Source organism: Andrena cerasifolii, unplaced genomic scaffold (genome assembly GCF_050908995.1).
Source record: "Andrena cerasifolii isolate SP2316 unplaced genomic scaffold, iyAndCera1_principal scaffold1327, whole genome shotgun sequence".
Lineage (NCBI taxonomy): Eukaryota > Metazoa > Arthropoda > Insecta > Hymenoptera > Andrenidae > Andrena > Andrena cerasifolii.
The window spans coordinates 12,900-21,363 of NW_027486219.1; the positions used below are offsets into that span (position 1 = coordinate 12,900).

The 8,464-nt window shown below is 23.0% G+C and overlaps 1 long non-coding RNA gene across 2 annotated transcripts; it reads left to right on the forward strand.

Moving 5' to 3' along the window:
• LOC143378223 (uncharacterized) lies at nt 1-5,525 on the forward strand. 2 transcript variants are annotated; one of them, XR_013087833.1, is made up of 3 exons: nt 1-1,075; nt 1,123-2,242; nt 2,836-5,525. It is a non-coding gene; the product is annotated as an uncharacterized LOC143378223 (long non-coding RNA). The 2 variants fall into 2 exon arrangements; XR_013087832.1 differs by having other exon boundaries at nt 1-2,242.
• Nucleotides 5,526-8,464: the final 2,939 nt, after the last annotated feature.

Below are 8,464 nucleotides of genomic sequence, written 5' to 3' on the forward strand. Positions count from 1 at the left end.
TGGTAAATAAATAGAGGAAAACACGAGGTAACTAAATAGAGAAAAATAGGTAAATAAATAGAGAAAAAATAGGTAAATAAAACAGGGAAAAATAGGTAAATAAACAGAGAAAAATAGGTAAATAAGTAGAGAAAACAAAAGAGGTAAACAAATAGAGAAAAAATAGGAAAATAAATAGAGAAAAAATAGGTAAATTATCTGGAGAAAAAATCGGTGTATACATAGAGATATATAGCTAAATAATTCAAAGAAAAAAAGGTAAATAAAAAAATAGGTAAAGAAATTTGAGGAAAAAATAGGTAAATAAATGAGAAAGAAAATGGGTAAATAACTAGAGAAAAAATTGGTAAATAAATAGAGGATAAGAAGAGGTAACTAAATAGAGAACAAAACGTAAATAAATAGAGAAAAAATAGGTAAATAAAATAGGGAAAAATTGCTAAATAAATCAAGGAAAAAAGGTAAATAAAAAATAGGTAAAGAAATTAGAGGAAAAAATAGGTAAATAAATGAGAAGAAAAATGGGTAAATAACTAGAGAAAAAATTGGTAAATAAACAGAGGAATACACGAGGTAACTAAATAGAGAAAAATAGGTAAATAAATAGAGAAAAAATAGGTAAACAAAATAGGGAAAAATAGGTAAATAAACAGAGAAAAATAGGTAACTAAGTAGAGAAAACAAAAGAGGTAAACAAATAGAGAAAAAATAGGAAAATAAATAGAGAAAAAATAGGTAAATAAATAGAGAAAAAATAGGTAAATTATCTGGAGAAAAAATAGGTGTATAAATAGAGAAAAATAGGTAAATAAACCAAAGGAAAAAAGGTAAATAAAAAATTAGGTAAATAAATTAGAGGAAAAAATTGGTAAATAAACAGAGAAAAATAGGTAATGAAGTAGAGAAAACAAAGTAGGTAAATAAATACAGAAAAAAGAGGTAAATAAACTAGAGAAAAAATAGGTGTATAAATAGAGAAAAATAGCTAATTAAAAAAAATAGGTAAATAAATAGAGGGGAAAAAAAGGTAAATAAATAGAGAAAAGAAAGGAGGTAAATAAATAGAGAAAAATAGGTAAATAATTTAGAGAAAAAAATAGGCAAATAAATAGAGAAAAATAGGTAGTGAAGTAGAGAAAACAAAGTAGGTAAATAAATACAGAAAAAAGAGGTAAATAACTAGAGAAAAAATAGGTAAATAAATACAGAAAAAAGAGGTAAATAAATAGAGAAAAATAGGTAAATAAATTAGGGGAAAATAGGTAAATAAACAGAGGAAAATAGGTAAATAAGTAGAGAAAACAAAAGAGGTAAACAAATAGAGAAAAAATAGGAAAATAAATAGAGAAAAAATAGGTAAATTATCTGGAGAAAAAATAGGTGTATACATAGAGATAAATAGCTAAATAAATCATAGAAAAAAGGTAAATAAAAAAATAGGTAAAGAAATTAGAGAAAACAAAGTAGGTAAATAAATACAGAAAAAAGAGGTAAATCACTAGAGAAAAAATAGGTAAATAAATAGAGAAAACAAAAGAGGTAAATAAATAGAGAAAAAATAGGGAAATAAATAGAGAAAAATAGTTAAATTATCTAGAGAAAAATAGGTGTATAAATATAGATAAATAGCTAAATAAATCAAAGAAAAAAGGTAAATAAAGCAATAGGTAAATAAATTAAAGGAAAAAATAGGTAAATAAATAGAGAAAAAATAGGTAAAAAATGAGAGAAAGAATAGGTAAATTAGGTAGAGAAAAAATAGGTGTATAAATAGAGAAAAATAGGTAAATAAACCAAAGGAAAAAAGGTAAATAAAAAATATGTAAATAAAATTAAAGGAAATAATAGGTAAATAAACAGAGAAAAATAGGTAATGAAGTAGAGAAAACAAAGTAGGTAAATAAATACAGAAAGAAGAGGTAAATAAACTAGAGAAAAGATAGGTGTATAAATAGAGAAAAATAGCTAATTAAAAAAAATAGGTAAATAAAAAGAGGGAAAAAAGGTAAATAAATAGAGAAAACAAAGGAGGTAAATAAATAGAGAAAAAATAGGTAAATAATTTAGAGAAAAAAACAGGCAAATAAATAGAGAAAAATAGGTAATGAAGTAGAGAAAACAAAGTAGGCAAATAAATACAGAAAAAAGAGGTAAATAACTAGAGAAAAAATAGGTAAATTAATAGAGAAAAAAGAGGTAAATATATACAGAAAAAATAGGTAAATAACATAGGGAAAAATAGGTAAATAAATAGAGAAAAAATAGGTAAATAAAATAGGGAAAAATAGGTAAATAAACAGAGAAAAATAGGTAAATTAGTAGAGAAAACAAAAGAGGTAAACAAGTAGAGAAAAAAGAGGAAAATAAATACAGAAAAAATAGGTAAATTATCTGGAGAAAAAATCGGTGTATACATAGAGATATATAGCTAAATAATTCAAAGAAAAAAAAGGTAAATAAAAAAATAGGTAAAGAAATTTGAGGAAAAAATAGGTAAATAAATGAGAAAGAAAATGGGTAAATAACTAGAGAAAAAATTGGTAAATAAATAGAGGATAAGAAGAGGTAACTAAATAGAGAACAAAACGTAAATAAATAGAGAAAAGATAGGTAAATAAAATAGGGAAAAATTGCTAAATAAATCAAGGAAAAAAGGTAAATAAAAAATAGGTAAAGAAATTAGAGGAAAAAATAGGTAAATAAATGAGAAGAAAAATGGGTAAATAACTAGAGAAAAAATTGGTAAATAAACAGAGGAAAACACGAGGTAACTAAATAGAGAAAAATAGGTAAATAAATAGAGAAAAAATAAGTAAATAAAATAGGGAAACATAGGTAAATAAACAGAGAAAAATAGGTAAATAAGTAGAGAAAACAAAAGAGGTAAACAAATAGAGAAAAAATAGGAAAATAAATAGAGAAAAAATAGGTAAATAAATAGAGAAAAAATAGGTAAATTATCTGGAGAAAAAATAGGTGTATAAATAGAGAAAAATAGGTAAATAAACCAAAGGAAAAAAGGTAAATAAAAAATTAGGTAAATAAATTAGAGGAAAAAATTGGTAAATAAACAGAGAAAAATAGGTAATGATGTAGAGAAAACAAAGTAGGTACATAAATACAGAAAAAAGAGGTAAATAAACTAGAGAAAAAATCGGTGTATACATAGAGATATATAGCTAAATAATTCAAAGAAAAAAAAGGTAAATAAAAAAATAGGTAAAGAAATTTGAGGAAAAAATAGGTAAATAAATGAGAAAGAAAATGGGTAAATAACTAGAGAAAAAATTGGTAAATAAATAGAGGATAAGAAGAGGTAACTAAATAGAGAACAAAACGTAAATAAATAGAGAAAAGATAGGTAAATAAAATAGGGAAAAATTGCTAAATAAATCAAGGAAAAAAGGTAAATAAAAAATAGGTAAAGAAATTAGAGGAAAAAATAGGTAAATAAATGAGAAGAAAAATGGGTAAATAACTAGAGAAAAAATTGGTAAATAAACAGAGGAAAACACGAGGTAACTAAATAGAGAAAAATAGGTAAATAAATAGAGAAAAAATAAGTAAATAAAATAGGGAAAAATAGGTAAATAAACAGAGAAAAATAGGTAAATAAGTAGAGAAAACAAAAGAGGTAAACAAATAGAGAAAAAATAGGAAATAAATAGAGAAAAAATAGGTAAATAAATAGAGAAAAAATAGGTAAATTATCTGGAGAAAAAATAGGTGTATAAATAGAGAAAAATAGGTAAATAAACCAAAGGAAAAAAGGTAAATAAAAAATTAGGTAAATAAATTAGAGGAAAAAATTGGTAAATAAACAGAGAAAAATAGGTAATGATGTAGAGAAAACAAAGTAGGTACATAAATACAGAAAAAAGAGGTAAATAAACTAGAGAAAAAATAGGTGTATAAATAGAGAAAAATAGCTAATTAAAAAAAATAGGTAAATAAATAGAGGGGAAAAAAGGTAAATAAATAGAGAAAAGAAAGGAGGTAAACAAATAGAGAAAAATAGGTAAATAATTTAGAGAAAAAAATAGGCAAATAAATAGAGAAAAATAGGTAGTGAAGTAGAGAAAACAAAGTAGGTAAATAAATACAGAAAAAAGAGGTAAATAACTAGAGAAAAAATAGGTAAATAAATACAGAAAAAAGAGGTAAATAAATAGAGAAAAATAGGTAAATAAATTAGGGGAAAATAGGTAAATAAACAAAGGAAAATAGGTAAATAAGTAGAGAAAACAAAAGAGGTAAACAAATAGAGAAAAAATAGGAAAATAAATAGAGAAAAAATAGGTAAATTATCTGGAGAAAAAATCGGTGTATACATAGAGATATATAGCTAAATAATTCAAAGAAAAAAAGGTAAATAAAAAAATAGGTAAAGAAATTTGAGGAAAAAATAGGTAAATAAATGAGAAAGAAAATGGGTAAATAACTAGAGAAAAAATTGGTAAATAAATAGAGGAAAACACGAGGTAACTAAATAGAGAAAAATAGGTAAATAAATAGAGAAAAAATAGGTAAATAAAACAGGGAAAAATAGGTAAATAAACAGAGAAAAATAGGTAAATAAGTAGAGAAAACAAAAGAGGTAAACAAATAGAGAAAAAATAGGAAAATAAATAGAGAAAAAATAGGTAAATTATCTGGAGAAAAAATCGGTGTATACATAGAGATATATAGCTAAATAATTCAAAGAAAAAAAGGTAAATAAAAAAATAGGTAATGAAATTTGAGGAAAAAATAGGTAAATAAATGAGAAAGAAAATGGGTAAATAACTAGAGAAAAAATTGGTAAATAAATAGAGGATAAGAAGAGGTAACTAAATAGAGAACAAAACGTAAATAAATAGAGAAAAGATAGGTAAATAAAATAGGGAAAAATTGCTAAATAAATCAAGGAAAAAAGGTAAATAAAAAATAGGTAAAGAAATTAGAGGAAAAAAATAGGTAAATAAATGAGAAGAAAAATGGGTAAATAACTAGAGAAAAAATTGGTAAATAAACAGAGGAATACACGAGGTAACTAAATAGAGAAAAATAGGTAAATAAATAGAGAAAAAATAGGTAAATAAAATAGGGAAAAATAGGTAAATAAACAGAGAAAAATAGGTAACTAAGTAGAGAAAACAAAAGAGGTAAACAAATAGAGAAAAAATAGGAAAATAAATAGAGAAAAAATAGGTGTATAAATAGAGAAAAATAGCTAATTAAAAAAAATAGGTAAATAAAAAGAGGGAAAAAAGGTAAATAAATAGAGAAAACAAAGGAGGTAAATAAATAGAGAAAAAATAGGTAAATAATTTAGAGAAAAAAACAGGCAAATAAATAGAGAAAAATAGGTAATGAAGTAGAGAAAACAAAGTAGGCAAATAAATACAGAAAAAAGAGGTAAATAACTAGAGAAAAAATAGGTAAATTAATAGAGAAAAAAAAGAGGTAAATATATACAGAAAAAATAGGTAAATAACATAGGGAAAAATAGGTAAATAAATAGAGAAAAATAGGTAAATAAAATAGGGAAAAATAGGTAAATAAACAGAGAAAAATAGGTAAATTAGTAGAGAAAACAAAAGAGGTAAACAAGTAGAGAAAAAAGAGGAAAATAAATAGAGAAAAAATAGGTAAATTATCTGGAGAAAAAATCGGTGTATACATAGAGATATATAGCTAAATAATTCAAAGAAAAAAAAGGTAAATAAAAAAATAGGTAAAGAAATTTGAGGAAAAAATAGGTAAATAAATGAGAAAGAAAATGGGTAAATAACTAGAGAAAAAATTGGTAAATAAATAGAGGATAAGAAGAGGTAACTAAATAGAGAACAAAACGTAAATAAATAGAGAAAAGATAGGTAAATAAAATAGGGAAAAATTGCTAAATAAATCAAGGAAAAAAGGTAAATAAAAAATAGGTAAAGAAATTAGAGGAAAAAATAGGTAAATAAATGAGAAGAAAAATGGGTAAATAAATAGAGAAAAAATAGGTAAATTATCTGGAGAAAAAATCGGTGTATACATAGAGATATATAGCTAAATAATTCAAAGAAAAAAAGGTAAATAAAAAAATAGGTAAAGAAATTTAAGGAAAAAATAGGTAAATAAATGAGAAAGAAAATGGGTAAATAACTAGAGAAAAATTGGTAAATAAATAGAGGAAAACACGAGGTAACTAAATAGAGAAAAATAGGTAAATAAATAGAGAAAAAATAGGTAAATAAAACAGGGAAAAATAGGTAAATAAACAGAGAAAAATAGGTAAATAAGTAGAGAAAACAAAAGAGGTAAACAAATAGAGAAAAAATAGGAAAATAAATAGAGAAAAAATAGGTAAATTATCTGGAGAAAAAATCGGTGTATACATAGAGATATATAGCTAAATAATTCAAAGAAAAAAAGGTAAATAAAAAAATAGGTAAAGAAATTTGAGGAAAAAATAGGTAAATAAATGAGAAAGAAAATGGGTAAATAACTAGAGAAAAAATTGGTAAATAAATAGAGGATAAGAAGAGGTAACTAAATAGAGAACAAAACGTAAATAAATAGAGAAAAAATAGGTAAATAAAATAGGGAAAAATTGCTAAATAAATCAAGGAAAAAAGGTAAATAAAAAATAGGTAAAGAAATTAGAGGAAAAAATAGGTAAATAAATGAGAAGAAAAATGGGTAAATAACTAGAGAAAAAATTGGTAAATAAACAGAGGAATACACGAGGTAACTAAATAGAGAAAAATAGGTAAATAAATAGAGAAAAAATAGGTAAATAAAATAGGGAAAAATAGGTAAATAAACAGAGAAAAATAGGTAACTAAGTAGAGAAAACAAAAGAGGTAAACAAATAGAGAAAAAATAGGAAAATAAATAGAGAAAAAATAGGTAAATAAATAGAGAAAAAATAGGTAAATTATCTGGAGAAAAAATAGGTGTATAAATAGAGAAAAATAGGTAAATAAACCAAAGGAAAAAAGGTAAATAAAAAATTAGGTAAATAAATTAGAGGAAAAAATTGGTAAATAAACAGAGAAAAATAGGTAATGAAGTAGAGAATACAAAGTAGGTAAATAAATACAGAAAAAAGAGGTAAATAAACTAGAGAAAAAATAGGTGTATAAATAGAGAAAAATAGCTAATTAAAAAAAATAGGTAAATAAATAGAGGGGAAAAAAGGTAAATAAATAGAGAAAAGAAAGGAGGTAAATAAATAGAGAAAAATAGGTAAATAATTTAGAGAACAAAATAGGCAAATAAATAGAGAAAAATAGGTAGTGAAGTAGAGAAAACAAAGTAGGTAAATAAATACAGAAAAAAGAGGTAAATAACTAGAGAAAACATAGGTAAATAAATACAGAAAAAAGAGGTAAATAAATAGAGAAAAATAGGTAAATAAATTAGGGGAAAATAGGTAAATAAACAGAGGAAAATAGGTAAATAAGTAGAGAAAACAAAAGAGGTAAACAAATAGAGAAAAAATAGGAAAATAAATAGAGAAAAAATAGGTAAATTATCTGGAGAAAAAATAGGTGTATAAATAGAGAAAAATAGGTAAATAAACCAAAGGAAAAAAGGTAAATAAAAAATTAGGTAAATAAATTAGGGGAAAAAATTGGTAAATAAACAGAGAAAAATAGGTAATGATGTAGAGAAAACAAAGTAGGTACATAAATACAGAAAAAAGAGGTAAATAAACTAGAGAAAAAATCGGTGTATACATAGAGATATATAGCTAAATAATTCAAAGAAAAAAAAGGTAAATAAAAAAATAGGTAAAGAAATTTGAGGAAAAAATAGGTAAATAAATGAGAAAGAAAATGGGTAAATAACTAGAGAAAAAATTGGTAAATAAATAGAGGATAAGAAGAGGTAACTAAATAGAGAACAAAACGTAAATAAATAGAGAAAAGATAGGTAAATAAAATAGGGAAAAATTGCTAAATAAATCAAGGAAAAAAGGTAAATAAAAAATAGGTAAAGAAATTAGAGGAAAAAATAGGTAAATAAATGAGAAGAAAAATGGGTAAATAACTAGAGAAAAAATTGGTAAATAAACAGAGGAAAACACGAGGTAACTAAATAGAGAAAAATAGGTAAATAAATAGAGAAAAAATAAGTAAATAAAATAGGGAAAAATAGGTAAATAAACAGAGAAAAATAGGTAAATAAGTAGAGAAAACAAAAGAGGTAAACAAATAGAGAAAAAATAGGAAAATAAATAGAGAAAAAATAGGTAAATAAATAGAGAAAAAATAGGTAAATTATCTGGAGAAAAAATAGGTGTATAAATAGAGAAAAATAGGTAAATAAACCAAAGGAAAAAAGGTAAATAAAAAATTAGGTAAATAAATTAGAGGAAAAAATTGGTAAATAAACAGAGAAAAATAGGTAATGATGTAGAGAAAACAAAGTAGGTACATAAATACAGAAAAAAGAGGTAAATAAACTAGAGAAAAAATAGGTGTATAAA